The sequence below is a fragment of the Capsicum annuum genome, chromosome 6, assembly GCF_002878395.1.
Source record: "Capsicum annuum cultivar UCD-10X-F1 chromosome 6, UCD10Xv1.1, whole genome shotgun sequence".
NCBI lineage: Eukaryota > Viridiplantae > Streptophyta > Magnoliopsida > Solanales > Solanaceae > Capsicum > Capsicum annuum.
This window is the reverse complement of record NC_061116.1, coordinates 30,694,545-30,713,270: the sequence shown is the minus strand read 5'-3', so window position 1 is coordinate 30,713,270 and position 18,726 is coordinate 30,694,545.

The following is an 18,726-nucleotide window of genomic DNA, read 5'->3' as shown; positions in this document are numbered from 1 at the left end:
TCAAATAGTTCTATTTCTAGTTTTGATCTATATTCAGTTTTATATTATTACTTCTATTAGTTATGTCAGTTAGACTCTTCCCAGTATTTTGATATTTTTTAAATATTCTAATGCATGTCAGGACATCGGATATCTTAGGGTAACTTGTGGCTCTAAGCACCGTATTATGACTAGGGGGTAGTCTTTGGTTGTGAGAAACTTGTTATAAGAGTGACAGGTTTAAAGTGTCCTAGGGTGTCTGAAAGTCACATTAAGTAGACTCTTGTTCATGGTGTGAAGCGCACCATACTTATGACTAAGAGTCTACGAAATGCTTCAGGAAGGTCTCATTTCTTTCATGATTCATGTCATGTGATAGTGTGTGATCTCTATTAAAATTCTTCATCTAACTCATCCTCTATCATTTTACAGAAAATCCCTCCTAAGAGAACCAATCGGAGAAGAAATGGGAGCCAGTAAGCACCACTGCCTATTCCCGAAGACTCTTTGAATGAGAAGGTCTCATATGTTGAGTTCAAGGTTGCTTTTACAGAACTAGCCCAATCTATGACTGCTCAAAACAACTAGTAGGTTGTTTTCCCATCCAACCCAGCAGTAAATACAATAACAACTAGAGTTTAGATTTCATTTGAATGAATTTGCCAGCATTCTTTGGGTCTAAGTCGAGGAAAGATCCACAGGAGTTCTTAGACAGTGTTTAGAAAGTGATAGTTATTATGGGTGTTAGTTCAAGTGAAAATATTGATTTGACTGATTACAAACGGTAAAGAGTGGCTCATACTTAGTATAAGCAGTGGAAGGAAAAATAGGTATAGATGTAGGGCCACTAGAGTGGGATAAGTTTGTTACAGCATTTTTGGACAGGTTCTTCCCATTTGAGTTGAAGAAAACCAAAGTGCAGGAGTTCATCAACTTAAAGCAGGGTAGTATGAGTGTTAAGGAGTATTCACTCAAATTTACTTTTTTGGTGAGGTATGCTTCGACTATGGTTGCTGATTTTAGGGCCCGGATGAGTAAGTTTGTGTCTAGTACTTATAAGGATATGGTTAAGGAATGTTGAATAACCATGTTGATAAATGAGATGGAAATCTCCACGTTGATGGTCTATACTTAACAGATTCAGTTATAGTTACTTATGCATTTATGTATTCTCACGTTCATAGTAGTCAGCATTGCTCACGCATATAACACACTGCATTTAGCCTACCTCACTCATATACTTAGTACATTCAGATGTACTGGCACATTTGCGCTATGGTACTTTCTCTTATGTTACACCATAGGTTCAGAGGCACGAGCTCTAAATCAGCAGTAGATTCCAGTATCAGCAGTCAGCATTAGAAGTGAGTCCTCATCTTGAGTGGACATGACGATTTCATTATTATTTTAGTTTTCAGTTTATTTCAGTAGTTGGAGTTAGTTGGATACATGTCTCATCAACTCTTATTCAGACAGTTTAGAGGCTTTCCAGACTACAGCATATTAGATAGTTATTTCAGACATTATTTTTTCAGATGTTTATTTGGATTTGAACCTTATGGCCATTCAGTACATGTTTTTGTATTTTCATGTTATATTATGTAGTGTATAGGTACAAATATCAGTCATGGGTTATCTTGTGGTCCTTCAAGGTAATGAGCACCGTGTAGCATTCCAATTTAGAAAATCGAGGTGTTACAGTTTTGGACTGTGACATTAGATAGAACTAATTATTTGTTCTTAGATGTGCAATAATAAATTCCATAATCTCAAACCCAAGACTCAAGATTTATATTTTTAGAGTTCGTCCTTTAAATTTCTATATGATTTTAGGTGTTAAAATCTTGTATGTATAAGCCTTATTTTAAAAAATAGATTGAAATAAAAAAAGAATTTATTTTACATGTTGACATCATACTTTAGTAGCCTATAAATAATGCATTTCGAGTAAATAATAATTAATTGTATTGGATCCTTATAAGAAATATTGAAACCTTCGAAAGGATAGCTCTGTCTAACATCAGTAATTATATTGTAACGACCCATGAATACCCCCCAGTCATCACATGGTGCTTGGAACCACAAGTGATCCCAAGCTAACCCATGAACTGGCATACTGTTATGCAACTGAATTATAACAGAATAAATAGTTGTTCTGCTGTGTGGAAACATAATCATACTAAAAATCGAAAATAGATACAATACTAATAACGCTTTATAATTTGATAAAGCTACAAGATGAAACTGAAATTACATGACTGACTCTGACTGATATCTATGAAGCCTCTACTATACTGAATATAGATAGTTGGTACATGCCTCCAACTACCACTAATAATACACATGAAAATAAATGAACTGTACATGAACTAAAATTGTCTAGAATTCCTGAAGTAGGAGAACTCATCACCTGCTGGCTGGAATCTGCAACTGCCTGATCATAATGCGTAGGCTATAACTAATACCTACATTATGAGATAATGAAGCACATAGACATATATGTGGATCAGTACTTCTGAAATGTACTAAGTATGTAGGGGTGAATGCAATAAGTAAAATTGATTTCATACGTAACCATAAAATATGCATGCTAAGTGTAAGTAGACTCACTAATAGGCTGGAATAAATTGAGAACTAAAATATCTTAAAGCATGAGTGACAAATATTCTTTGATAAGATGGTGAATCCCTAAACTTAGTTTTTGTAAACTTACTTTAATGATATAAGTATTACTGAAGCTAAAATATGATAAGACATGGATACTGTATGAATACTGAGTCTAAAACTACGTGATGGAGATTGACATAAACTGAGAATCTGAATATACAATCACACAGAGCATGAATGCATAAACATACTAACTTATATGATTAACTGAATGTCTAATAGCTAAATACTAGGCATGTAATATTGTACTTAGTCTAAATAACTGAACTGAAATTGCAAAGTAATATGCATATGAGGTAAGGACTGACTGAGTAACATGAGATAATTGAGCATGAATTCATAAAAACTATATTATTTGAGAATGTAAGACTAAGCGTATAACATGATTCTGAAATATTCTGTACACTTAGGTACTAAAATATTGGTAACTAAATAACTAATTATTGTATGCTTTGGTCAAGCAAACCTTAAATTGAACTGAGTTACTGATTTTATTACTCGACTGAGACTATAACTAAGATGATAAATTAGACTATAACTGAGACTGTAACTGAGATTGGAACTGAGACTCATAGTGGAACTAAATACTGAGTTCTGATAACTGTATAACTAATAGCTATGATTATTGATAACTGAGTCATTGATAACTGGGTGACTATTTTTGACACTCCTGATTCTATAGAACTGAACTGAGTTCTATACTGAGACTAAAGCTGAAACTCAAACTTTGGGAGTGTTCATCTAACTGACATACCCTAATCTGAGCTAATCGGGGTCCAACCTATAATCCCAGTTAGAAGGGTTCCAGTACCATGCCACGGGTACTAATACTGACTGTGTGGATCCACTCTACTGACATATTATGTTTTCTCGAAGGACTAAGTGTCTCAAGCCTAAACTGATGGATGACCCTAGGAGGTAGTCAAGCCTGAACTAATGGGTGACTATTCAAATCTTACACTGGCTACATAGTTCTAGAGTATAGGAACTGCTACTAATGACTCTGCCTATCTAACGATGAAGCTGCCATCCCTAAACTCGCTCGGTGCTAAATACTACTCCCAACTGAATGACACTGGAATACTAACTGGTACGTGCACTGATAACTGATAACTGATAAGCTCAAGAAATAGTATTTTGAATATAATAGTGTATACAGATTCTGAGGTAATTATTAATGTATAGCTGATGCTGGGACTGAAACTGGACTATACTAGGATTGACTGAATTGTTACTGATCGTGTTGCCTGATTGAACTTGACTGAGTTCACTGAGTTCTATAACTGACTGAGTACTACTAACCGTGACATTACTGAGACAACTTTGTAACTACTATACATCTAGGTAAACAGCTAGATTTTCAAGTATTGAATACCCCCAAAACTCAATAGCATGGAATGTAAAGCATAGCATGATCTTGAAAAGCATAACCACAGTCAATTGTTCACAATTCATTCACTGAGGTATTTTATCAAACACTTGAAGGTTATGGACTTGCACATGAATGAGTACACATGGTAATGTGTTATGATTACCCTATTCAATTCAGATGGGCATTCTATCAAGCGCATGGAGATTAATACTTTAATATGGGGTAATTCACCAAACACATAGGGATCATGAACTTGGACATGGGAATGTCTTAAATATGGGATCATAGCATGATTTCATAACTAAAATCATAAATTGGGGAATTTACATGTAATTCGCTTGAAATAGGACATGGGTATTTCATCAAAACATGTAAGGTTCATAACTTGAACATGAGAATGTCTTAATCATGAGGGAATAATAGAGTTACATGGAAAAGTTCATAACTTAGTGATTCATATTGAAATTGACTTAACATGATATGGGAATTTCATCAAACATGTTGAAGGCATGAATTTAAAACATGGGAGTATTACTAAACATCATGAATTTAGGATCTATCATAGAATTTACTTGAATAAAGCATGAAAAATTCAAATTCATAATATGAGGAGTTTAAAATATTTTATGGAATCATACATGAACTGAATTGAATTAAAAACATCATGAAAACATGAAATTCAATCCTTCTTAAATATACAAAATACCATAGTTATGAAAAATTCATTCTTTAATTAAAAGAAAAGAATTTTGGGGGCTCTATGGGTGAAAGAGGACAAATGGACGAATCATCACATACCTTAAAGCTTTAATCTTGAAGGAGAAACACAATCTTGAAAGCATTCTTGAATTATAAACTTGAGTTCTTACTTTTCTTGAAGAAAGATTGATGAAGTATTTGTTGTTCTTGAGGAGGCTAGGGTTTTTTCTTTGAGACAATAGCTGAATAATTGAGTGTATTTTGCTTTTGGGGGCTGAAATTAAGTGTTATGGGAGGATTTAGGTGAGGGAAAGTGACCAAAGTGACCCTATATCCTTTGAAAACTGAATTAGGGTGTGAAACCGTTTTGTAACACACATTCTGATGCATCGCGTCGGCTTACTACCTCGCACAAAAATGCCATAACTTTTCTCTTGAGTATCAGATTTTGGAAAATTGGTATCGTTGAAAAGCTAATTCAATTATCTACAATTTGGTGGGTCTTGAGCTACCAAATTATGTGCATATAAAAAGTTATACACATTTAAAATAGACCCTTGTAGGATCAAAAGCAAAACTTTGGTCGAATCAAAGGCTTTAAGTTTAACTTTGTTCTAAGTGATTCTTATGGACATTTTTTTACCTCAAAGCAAATCAAAAATGAGGATAAAGATCATGAAACTTATATTCACATCGGAATCATTTAGATCATAGCTTATACGCGTAGGAACGATGGTTCAAAGACTAGCCCAAAAATACGGGGTATTACATTATCTCCCTCTTCGGAACATTCATCCTCGAAGAAAACTAGTTAGACTGAGAGTAATGTACGAAGGTAACTGAGATTATATTCTGAATATGCCTGACTTGGAACATGATTGCATAACTGATTCTTAAACATGATACATAAACTGAAGTAATTTCTTGGATACATGCAATGACATCATAATGATTATAAGGCTGAGATAGAAATGAAAGAGTCAACTGATGAGTAACCATTACTTTAAGCTAGGTCCTATTTCATGAAGAAAAATGAAATTTTTAGGACATTAATACTCGGGGTATTACATCTCCTCCTTAGGATACTTTGTCCCCTGATTGATACTGACTTTGCTGAAATACTAAGAAAAGACTGAAATGATGCACGGGATACTTATGGACTGGATCATGACTAAATACCTAGAATCTGAAACTGATGCATGATGCATGAACTGACCTAAATTTACAACTTGCATGGTCGTGAATGTATTACCTTATGATAGGAAAGATGGGAAATCATAGGAACTTATTTGTATGACTGCTAGACTGGATTGCTGGCTATATGGACTAAATCATACTGAAAGCTTATACTCAACTATACATTCCACTTGTACACCAACATGACATTCAAGCCTATCTTCATAACCACACATGAACTTTTGAGCAAACCACCACAAAATCATCTTTCTCATTTTCTCTAAATCTCTATCCTTAAAACTTCCATGCACTAGCCCAAGAAAATACAAATAAAATTTCAACTTATCATGACATAAAGAGAGGTCACTGAAAGTTAGAACATGAGAACCTGAAACATAAAATAATAACTTTGACACTCAACTGAGGCCTAAGAAATAAATTATCAATGACATGAATTCATTAAAGAGGTCTGAACTAAGGATATACATGGCATAAACTAAATTTCGTTGATCATTATAAGTGTAGCATGAGTATCTGGATCTTAACATACTGTAAAACATGAGTGCATGCGTCATGAGCTGCATGACCTGAGTTTGGAATTCATGATTTCATGGAACATAATTTATACTGCTGAGTAAACTAGAACTCCTCATACTAGAAACTAAAAGCGTACCTGGTTTTTCTATAAAGTGCATGAATATGAGCTGTAATGAGGGAGATGATATGTTAGGCATGAGTAGATATCAAGATGACTAAAAAACTTTGTACTGAGATAAGAATAGATTGGGAATCGTCTTTCCTTACTACTTTTCTAAACACACTGGCACTACTACTAGAATCTGAGAGCCTGACTGGGTGACTTGTTCTATCATCTCCCCCTAAGCTTAAAGCTGTCATCTTAAGTCTGTGACCACTTTGCTAAACTCTAAACTGAACTACAATCAGTTTACTCTAGAGTCTGGGGTATAATAATACACATGAATGAAAAACTCATCTACACCATCATACTTAATCTCGAATCAACAAACTTAAATTCTTGCATACACTGTTCAAGCCTATTGATTCATCTATCATACAGCTAGCCCCATGAATATATAATATGCTCAGTCTGGATAACACTATCCTAACTCTACTACTATTAAACTTCTGGGTTCATACTGCTAACTCTAAATCACATATTGTAAAAGGGATTTTGAGAAGAAAATTTGAAAGCACATCTGACTTTGGCTTAATGTACGATTTTTATGAACATGAATGAGATATTTTAAACTTTAGGACATAAGGGCACTGATGGAACTTTCTTAGCCAACATTGAATCCTATAATAGTCTGTGGAGATTAGCTGAGGAAACACTATTTGTAAAGACTTAAGCTTCACTATTTCTATCACCTCAAAACTAAGGTAGAGTTAGCATGAATAAAGCAAGATGAGGATCTACATAAATTTCTTAGATAATACTTCTACTGCACGATCTGAGACTTGAAAGAAGGGAAACATTTCCTAAATACCCTGTGTCCTCTTGAAAAAAAGTACAGATGTCTCTGTACCATTTTGCAAGACTCTACTAGACACGGATTCATAGACATCCTAGCACAGTTGAACTCTATGCTCTGATATCAAGTTTGTAACAACTCGAGACTAGCCCCTAGTCATCCCACGGTGCTTGGAACCACAAGCGATCCCAAGCTAACCCATGAATTGGCATACTATTAAGCAACTAAATTATAATATAATAAATAGTTGTTATGTCATGCGAAAAGATTATCATACTAAAAATCTAAAATAGATACAATACTGATAAAGCTTTACAATCTGATAAATCTGAAGGATGAAACTGAAATTACATGACTGACTCTAACTGACATCTTTGAATCCTCTACTATACTGACTATAGATAGATGGGATATGCCTCCAACTACCACTAATCAATACACATGAAAATAAATAAACTGTATATGAACTAAAACTGTTTGGAGTTCTCGAAGTAGGAGAACTCATCACCTGTTGGCTGGAATCTGGAACTGTCTAATCATGATGTTTAGGCTACAACAGATACCTACATTATGATAAAATGTAGTACATAGACTTATATGTGGATCAATACTTCTGGAATATACTGAGGATGCAGGGGTGAATGCATAAGCAAAACTGATTTCATACGTAATCGTAAATTATACATGTTAAGTGTAAGTAGACTCACCAATAAGCTGGAATAAACTGAAAACTGAAATATCTTAAAGCATGAGTGAATAACATTCTCTGATAAGATGGTGAATCTCTACACTTAGTTTTTGTAAACTTACTTTTATAATATAAGTATAACTGAAGCGGAAATATGATAAGACATGGATGTTGTATTAATACTGGGTCTGAAACTACGTGATGGAGACTGACATAAAATGAGGATCTGAATATACAATCACACTAAGCACGAATGCATAGACATACTAACTTATCTGATTAACTGAATGTCTGATAGCTGAATATTGGGCATGTAAGACTGAATTGTACTTAGTCTAAATAACTGGACTGAAACTGTAAAGTATTATGCATATAAGGTAAGGACTGACTGAGTAACATGAGATAACTGAGCATGAATTCATGAAAACTGTATTATTTAAGAATGGAAGACCCAACCTATAACATGATTCTGAAATAGTCTGTAAACTGAGATACTGAAATACTGATACTAAATAACTGATATTGTACACTATAGTCAAGCAAACCTGAAATTGAACTGAGTTACTAATCTGATTACTCGACTAAGACTATGACTGAGACTGTAACTAAGACAATAACTGAGACTGTAACTGAGACTGTAACTAAGACAGTAACTAAGACTGTAACAAAGACTGTAACTGAGACTCATCTTGGAAAGCATAGCCAAAGTCAATTATTCACAATTCATTCACTAAGGTATTTTATCAAACACTTGGAGGTTATGGATTTGTACATGAATGAGAACACATGGTAACGTGTCATGATTACCCTATTCAATTCACATGGGCATTCTATCAAGCGCGTAGAGATTAATACTTTAATATGGGGCAAATCACCAAACACATGGAAATCATGAACTTGGACATGGGAATGTCTTAAACATGGGAGCATAGCATGATTACATAACTAAAATCATGAATTGGGGAATTCACATGTAATTCACTTGAAATAGGGCATGGGTATTTCATCCAAACATGTAAGGTTAATAACTTGAAACACGAGAATGTCTTAATTATGATGGAATAATAGAGTTACATCGCAAAATTCATAACTTGGAGATTCATCTTGAAATTGACTTAACATGATATGGGAATTTGATCAAACATGTGGAAGGCATGAATTTAAAACATGGGAGTATTACTAAACATCATAAATTTAGGATCTATCATGGAATTTACTTGAATAAAGCATGAAAATTCAAATTCATAGCACGAGGAATTTAAAATCTTTCATGGAATCATACATGGGCTGAATTGGATTAAAAACATCATGAAAACAGGAAATTCAATCTTTCTTGAATATACAAAATACCATAGTAATAAAAACGTCATTCTTTAATTAAAAGAAAAGAGTTTTTGGGGCTCCATAGGTGAAAGAGGACCCATAGTTGAATTCCCACATACCTTAAAGCTTTAATCTTGAAGGAGAAACACAATCTTGAAAGCATTCTTGAATTACTAAACTTGAGTTCTTACTTTTCTTGAAGAAAGATTGACGAAGTTCCTGGTGTTCTTGAGGAGGCTAGTATTTTTTCCTTTGAGAGAATAGATGAATAATTGAGTGTATTTTGCTTTTAGGGGCTGAAATTAAGTGTTCGGGCGGATTTGGGTGAGGGGAAGTGGCCAAAATGCCCCTAGACCCTTTAAAAACTGAATTAGCATGTGAAACATTTCCTTAACTTGCATGTCGGCGCGTCACATCGATATTGCATCGGCTTACTGCCTCACACGGAAAATGCCATAACTTTTATCTCGGGTATAGAATTTCATCAAAATTGGTATTGTTGGAAAGATAATTCAATTATCTAACATTTGGTGGGTCTTGAGCTGTCAAATTATATGTATATAAAAAGTTATACATGTTTAAAGTAGACCCTTGTAGGATCGAATGTCAAACTTTGGATGAATCAAAGGCTCTAAGCTCAACTTTGTTCTAAGTGATTCTTATGGACATTTTTCACCTCAAAGCAAATTAAACATAAGGATAAAGATCATGAAACTTATATTCACATGGGAATCATTTAGATAATAGCTTATACGCGTTGGGACGATGGTTCACAGACTAGCCCAAAAATGTGGGGTATTACATATATCCTCTTTGTCTCTGGAAGCTGAGCCAAAAATCATTAGGTATGGGGACTTGGATATTTTTGAATGCCGCGTGATCCTTGGAACATGGATCTTTGTGTCATCATTATGAACTGCCTCAGTTCTTGAAAATTTTGTTGTCCATTGACTGCCACAATGGTAATATTGACTATTCATTATTCGGAACGGACTGACATCTTTCAATGGTTGCGCCATTTGGGAGGCAGTTGGTGTAGCAAGTGTGACCATATCCTAAACAATATCAGGTAGAGTGCCATCATCCTGTATATAATCATGTCTGTTAACACGCTGATACATTACAGTCAATACTGTCAAAGATACATAAGTAATGTAAGTTAAATGTAGATGTATCATTTACACAAATATCAAAACATAATATATATGATAAACTCTGAAATATAATTGGTATTACTTATTGATTTATTAGACATATCAGTTACTACAAATGTATGTAATACACTAAATAATAGTGATGTTTCAAATCTATATACATATTTGATACATATAAGTACATAGAAAACATCACTTGTTTAACTAGTGTTTACCTTCTGATCGTTAATAGCAGCAACTATCTCTCTCAACACAGGGGTAATATTGACACCATCCTGATCATCCTCTTATTTTGGCTGATCTTTTGGACTTTTTTATTTTCGAGGTTGATCAGCATCTCCTAGACCATCCATACGCTCATCTCTATTTGGATTGTTGGTTTCAACATCAACCTGTTAGACAAAATTTTAATATTCAATAATATGTAATTGATATTAACCTCTTTATTTGAAAACCAAATGTCTTCTCCTCAACATAGTCCTTCTATTTTAAGGATTTCATGATGTATGTGTATTGTATAGTCACTAATGTCTCAAGGTTGTTGAATTTTTGGTCAACCTTATAAAGTAAACCATTATAGATTAGGTTTGAATCTAACTTAACTTATATTAAATGATAAAATGCAACTAATACTTAGATAGGTCTGGAGATAGGACATTAATACATCTAGATCCACTTTTACCAAGTATTGTTCTTCATGATTGCTGGAAGGTGTTTCTTGGGACTTTTCAGCCATTCGTGGCAGTGAAGCGCCTTGTGCTAATTATTGACGAAGACTTGGTAAATTCAAGGATGTAATGCCACTAACAACGGCTACTTTAGCTTGAACGACAGGTGGTGTATCACTAGCAGCTTCAACAATGGGTACATCAGTAGCTTTTGAAGTACCCTAGGTTTGTTTTCCTTTTGGAGCATCTGTTGTTGTTTTCTTTTGTTTCTCAATGAACGACATTTTTTTTTTGGTGCAATATCAATCTTTCTTCGCTTTGGCAGGGAGGCAGGGGGCAAATATGAACCCAAATCAAGCATGGCCTTCTCCAGCAAATCATGAGGTGATTTCGTACTAAAGTCGTCAAAACTATCATATTGAGACACAACACTAGGATACTTATGTTCATAAACCATCTTCTTGGGCATACCAGCCGATGCTGTTGATATAGATTATGTGACAAGATCAAACGATGCATTACATGTTGGTGGTGGCAAGTAAAGACTACTCAGTTCCTCTACTGCAGGAACTAATTGGTGTGTACACCCTGAAAAGAATGTTTAGGAAGAAAAAAACATCGTTAAAAATAAATTAAAATAACAATGAAATATCTATTTATAAGCTAAATATATAACTAAAAATTAATTACAGAGGTTACATGTATCTACTATATAAATTTTATGTTTCAGGTAATCTAATCTAGGTTTTGTTGATTTAAAGATCCATAAGTGACAGTTAGTTATTTTATGTATCATAGTTATTTTATGCAACATCTTGTTTCCATGTAAGATTTAATTTGTAGATCCATTGTATCATAAATGCATCCATGATTTTCACTAGCTCATTCAAGTGTCGTCTTCATCGAGCCACCATCATATTTCACCAAACTTTTCTAATTTTATCATCAACTCGATCATTAAATAATTGACATCGTCAAGTATTTTAGTTGATTTCCAGTCTCTCGATATCAAAATTTCAGCTGCAAGAGGAAAAAGAACTCCTATCTAAACTTTGTAATGTTCTTATTTTATCCTTTTATAAAGCCATTTTTATACTATATTTTTAAAATATAAATACCACTTCAAGTAGAATTTTATTAATTGAATGTGTCATCATCTTAACAAATGATAAAATGTTGAAAGTATATAAGAGATCAAATATTTTACTATATGCAACAGCTTTACTTAGATCCTTGTGGTCTGTCCATCTTTGAATTCCTGTACATTGCAGAAGTTTTAGTGCACCGATCTGCTATTGAAAACATTTAAAGTTCGTATTTCAGAAAGCAAAAATGCTACGCTCCACGTGATATAACTCTTCAATATATTACTATTCAAATTCAGACACATTAAGCCAAGTTGAAAATAATAGGGTAATTAATATTCGGCTAATTAATAAATTTGTTATAATTTTTTAATATTTAAAAATCTTTCATTCAGTTTACAGTAATCTTACTAAGGTCAATTCACAAACAAACATGAAAAATCACCTAACTTTACATTGACCCTAATCCAAAAAGCTATCCAAATTCAAACTAGTAAAAGCTAGTGAACTCAGTAACAACCTTAGTTCCTTTAAAAAAAAAAAAGGCCTCACTATAGTGTGAATATTCGTAGATGTAATAGTTTGCTTCTTGTTGATCCTAACCAATCTAGAAGATTTCTGAGCAAACTTTTCAAAATATCAAAAATGAAACTGTTTATTATATCACTGACTTGCTAAAAATATCAATATTTGGATGAACCTGCTTCAGCACTATCGAGGTGTAGATTTTGTAGGTTTCAACGCTCTTCTTTGTCTTCTTCTTCTTCTTCTCGTAAACATTCATGCTTTAGATAATTAATCACATCAAACTATATGAAAACATCAATAATTTTTTTTCTAGCTCCAAAGTGATACAATTTTTATAAAAACTAACTTTAAACTATTTCTCAGTATACTTTTTGTAGACTAAGATTATAAATATATGTAAACAACAAAAAGTAGTCATTATCAGCAAAAGGAGTAGTCAATCACCTTCATAGGACCCATACAATTTTTCTTTGCTACTTTTTTTGTTGTTTTATGAACATTCTTCTCCTCTTTTGTATATCTGGTCAATATCTCACAATTTCACAAACACAAAATAAATTTTTTTAAAAAAAGCTACCAACAACAACATATTTTTGTTACTTCGGATAGACCCTCGGATCTAAGAAAATAACCCAAAGCAGTCCCAAATATGAAGAAACGAAAGGTACAAAAAACAACAAAAATAACAACAAAACCAACAAATAGTAACAAAACAAGAGTTCATCATTAAAATATGATGGATCTCATTGGACAAAAATTGTGACATCAGAGCTTCGAATTTGACCTTAACTTGGAACATGACGAACATTATAAATATAGTTAAAGGTAAATTTAATTCTAAAAAAAAATTATTGGGAAAAAACTTTTATTATATTTAAAAAAGAATGATTTATAATTTATAGAAGTTCAAAACTTTTTCAAGAGTTACCTAAATATGAAAAAAATTTAATTTTTTTCATGAATTATTTACCAATAATAAAAGAATGACATGATAAATTTATATCAAAGATTCCTAAATATTAATAATTTTGTTTTCCACTAAACTCATGTAATGTTTTTGACTTAACATACCTACTAAACTCATTTTTTTCATAAATATTTTCCTAGTGTCGTTTTTTTGGTAAAGTAAAACAATGTTAGGTGTCCTAATTTAACAATGCCATAAGATTTTTATTCATAATCTTGCATATAAGTTTTATTTTTGTTAAATAACAGCTGTAATGAGAAAATTCAAATCAACACTTTAGTGAAGAAATTGAAAGTGTACAAAATTAATCTTTTATATTTTAATAACAAACCAAAAAAGTCTCTTAAATCTAAAAGGATTCAAACTAAAATATATTTTTGTAGACATGTGAAAATAAATAATTGTAATAAAGATCTCTCAGAAAAAGAAGGGCGAACAAAGTGAAATTTTAAAATTTGCAAAAATCAAAAGGGAATATAACACTTTGAGAAAAGTTTTGGTTATATTATTTTGTAGCATATGAACATGGAGGTTTAATTTTAAAAAGTTGATTATACTTATTAGGACTTCCCCTACCCTTAATTGTTTTTTTGAAAAAAAAAAAACGTATTAGGACATTAAGTAATAAAAATATTTATATAATTTTAATTTCATTGTCATGTATTTTAGGATTTCTTAATTATTATATTTATAAAATATAAATTTTGATTGTCATATGTTTTAGGATTCCTTAATTATTAATTCTCCTAATATTTTTTACAATAAATTTTCTTCTTACCATATATTTTAGAACTCCTTAAATTTTTAATATTATAAATATAATAAAATACAATTTGAGATAAGGAAAGGTTTAAGAATTACGTTTAATGAATTTTTACTTCTTAAAATTTTTAGAAAATAGTAAAAAGATGATTTTGTCTATTGTGGAACTATTTAATGAAGGACAAAAAGTTCAATTCACTTTTCTAAGGGTCTTCACACTTTTAATATATTATAGATTATAAATCATATATTATAAATTATAGATTATAGATATAGATTATAGATTATAGATTTTAGATTATGGATATAGATTATTATATTTTTTAGGACTCCTTTTTTATGGACATAAGCAAAAAGAAAACTTACCAACATTAATTCTCAATATATTTTTGTCTTACCGATTTTAGGACTCCTTAATTTTAAATATATAATTAAAAGAAATAAGTGAAAAGACAATTTTGTCTATTATAAAATTTTTTAATGAGGGGTAAAAAGTTCAAATCACTTTTTCAAGGGTCTTCACACTTTTAATATAGATATAGATATAGATATAGATATATATTATAGATTATAGATTTGATTAATGAATTTTATTGTCAAAAGAAAAAAATAAAAGAGTGCCAAACATACGAAAGTCGTGAAACTTTTATAACAAGGATAGAATCTCTCTTTATAATTATAAAAGTAATCAATTATATTATATTAAAAAAAGGGGGAGGATTGTCTCTGTACTTCGGAAAATTGGCTAAATATACTCTTTATCATACTTTGGGTCAAATTTATCCTCGTTGTCATACTTCGAGGCCAAATTTATCCTTCTTCTTTGGAAAATGGAAAATTGATTAAATGTACCCTTTGTCATACTTTGGGGCTGAATTTTCATTGATGTCATACTTTGAAGTCATATTTAGCCTCATTATTAAAAAAAATTTCACCAATACCTTCCTTTAATAGAAAAGCATAAATCAACGTTAAATTGCCTAATTTTTAAAAATAAATCACACACTAATCTAATTCGCCAAATTTGACCCACAAAAATACACTCCTCCCTTAGTTCTGTTTGTCGAATTTTATCAATGAACAAAAATACTTCTCTTCCAACGTGCAACGTTGATAGGCTTACAAATGAACAAAAAGTAAAACAAAATAGGATAACTTAGAAGCATGGAACTAGAGAAAAAATCTATTACAAACTCTACTCTAGTTCAGTTACGTTCAAATTTCAAATTTTGGTATGTACTTTTATGAGCATTGAGATTCTAAAATCAGTGAATAAATTTTTAGATCAAATAACATGATGAAAAATTTATTTAGATATAAATTGCATAAAAAGACATCAATTAAGAGATGCCACGATTGACACATAGGGAGATCTTTTAACTCAATCATCCAGAGAAATATCCAGTGGGCCTAATCGATCGAATTTGACCGTCAAGTGCCATTTTTCATGAGATCTACACTTATCTAGATCCATGAACTGAGAAAGGGATGTATTTCTTTGTGTCTGCATTGATGCAGATCAATCTTTTATGAGTTATGCACTGATAAATATTCTGTGGCTTAATCTCATTGGAAAAACTTGACTAATAGAACTAAAGGGGTGTATTTATTTATTGGCTCGAACCGGATCGGACGGATTAGATTAGGGTATGTTTTATTTTTTAAAAATGAGACATTTAACGTTGATTTGAGATTTTCTGTTAAAGAAAGGGTACATGTGAAAAGTTCCTTAGCAACGAGGGTAATTTTAACCCAATATATGACATCGAGGATAAATTTAGCCCCAAACTATGGCGAGGCTATATTTAGATTGTTTTCAAAAGTAGAAGGGTAAATTTGGCCTCAAAGTATAACAACAAGTGGAAATTTAGCCCCAAAATATGATGAAGGATATATTTAATTAATTTTTCAAAGTAGAAGAATACATTTCACCCTTTTTCCCAAAAAAAAAAGTATTGGCACTTGATAAAATATACTATCACTTTAATGTTAAAGTGCTCGAAATTAAATTATTTGATTTGTTGTATGAACATGGGCTCATGACTAATAGATCTCTCAATGGAAACCTCATTTTGTATAGAGAAAGCGGCTATGATGAATCTGATTAATTCAACCGTTATGTTTGTTGACACTCACCTGTTCTGGGTGCAGCACGGGCTCACATGTTGAGTGTAAATAAATACTTATTGAATAAAAATAGAAGAAACAAAATTGGCAATCGGGACTACAGACCAGTATTAATAAATAGGTGAATATGCACTCGATGTTGTAACATTGATATAGGAAGCATTTGTAATAGCAATATAATACTTAAGAGCTTAAATACCATAATCAGCACTTTGACATTTTAAATGGAAGCATAGGTGCATACTGAGTGAAGGCATTTAATTTAATCTAAGACATAAGTACTCTAGACTATGATATGATAACTAAATTCTTTGTAAGCGATATCAAATGAAAGAGATACATAAACACGAGAGCTAACGAAGCTTGTGTACAGATTCAATTTAGGGACAAATACACATTCCAAGTATAGAGATATAAACTGTAGAATTAAACAAATAAGGATTCTATGAGGTAACCTTATAGACTACGACAATGGGAATGATGCCCAATGAAGGGAACATGTGAATGTGTGAGCAATTGAAGTATATTATCAGATAGACAATTGAACCAAGTTGGAAGTAAAAGGGAAGTTTGTGCACCTAACATGTGAGCTCCCTTACCATGTGTAATCTAGTATCTTATGACACATAGAAGAGAAACATGTGACAAGGGTTTGGCTTGAAAGAGTACTAATAAACACATAGTGAAGTACTCTGAAACATTTATGAGATTATAGGCAGTAAAAAAAAGGTCATTAGTGATATTGAAAATCGTACATCATTTCTATATCCTTTACTGGGAGGAACACTTGGGAAGCTAAATTTGTTGGTAGTAACACAAGTATCAGATTTCATTCCAACGATTATGGAATTGAAAACCTTACATACCTTGTAGTCAAAGTGGATATTACGACTTAACCCTCTCCCCTTCATATTATTAATCTATAATGAAACTAGGGGTAAAAATAATATTAGCAATTAATCAATCAACTCGGGCTACTAATCCCACCAAATCACTAACCAGACAGTTGCCCCTAATTCCTCAAATCAAGTATGTTATTTCCACCCTCTTCTCCTCTAATCACATCAATATACTATATGATCTTCTTAAAAGATCCCCGATACTTCTTAGGTTTCAAGACACATAGAAACGATATGTCATGATCCGAGACTAACCCCTAGTCGTATCATGGTGGTTGGAACAACAAATGATCCCAAGCTAACCTATGTAGTGGCATACTGCTTGAGCAACTGATTTATAATGTAAATAAAATTTAAATTTACTGAGCAGAAGCATAATCATGAGAAAATCTGAATGAATGTAATACTGATAAAGTTTACAACATGATAATACTGAAGATAGAACTTGAATTACATATCATGACTTTGACTAACTATCTATGAAGCCTCTACTATACTGAATGTAGGTGGCTAGGACATGCCTCCAACTACCACAAATCAATACATCAGAATAATAACAATACAGTACATGAACTATAACTGACTGGAGTTTCCGAAACAAGAGAACTCATCACCTGCTAGCTAAATGCTGAGAACTATCCGACCCTGGTGTATGGACTACATCTGGTACCTTCATCATGAAGGAATGTAGCCATAAACGCAAATATATGGTTAGTACTTTGGAATGTAATAAGTATATAGGGACATGCACTTAGTTATAAAAATATTTAAAACATGCTTTAAAACTGAGGATGTAAGTTATTTGCTGAAACATATATTTAAAACATGGTTATAATTGAAAATCGTAAGTCATAATAAAATTTATAAATCAGGAGTTGAAAACAATTATGTAAGTTAAGAAGCAATAGAAACATGAATATTGTATGTAAATCTCATGTAAAGATGAATATGCTTTAAAACTAAACTGAGAATTATGTATGTATACTGAGCATGAAAACTTGAACATGTAAGATGAATGCAAAACCAAGTAGGGCATGTACTGAAATAATCTGTAAAACTGACTGACTGAATAGCTGGAAATCTGATTACTTGGTCAAGCAAACCTAAACTGATATAGAATGAGTACTGACTGAAACTAT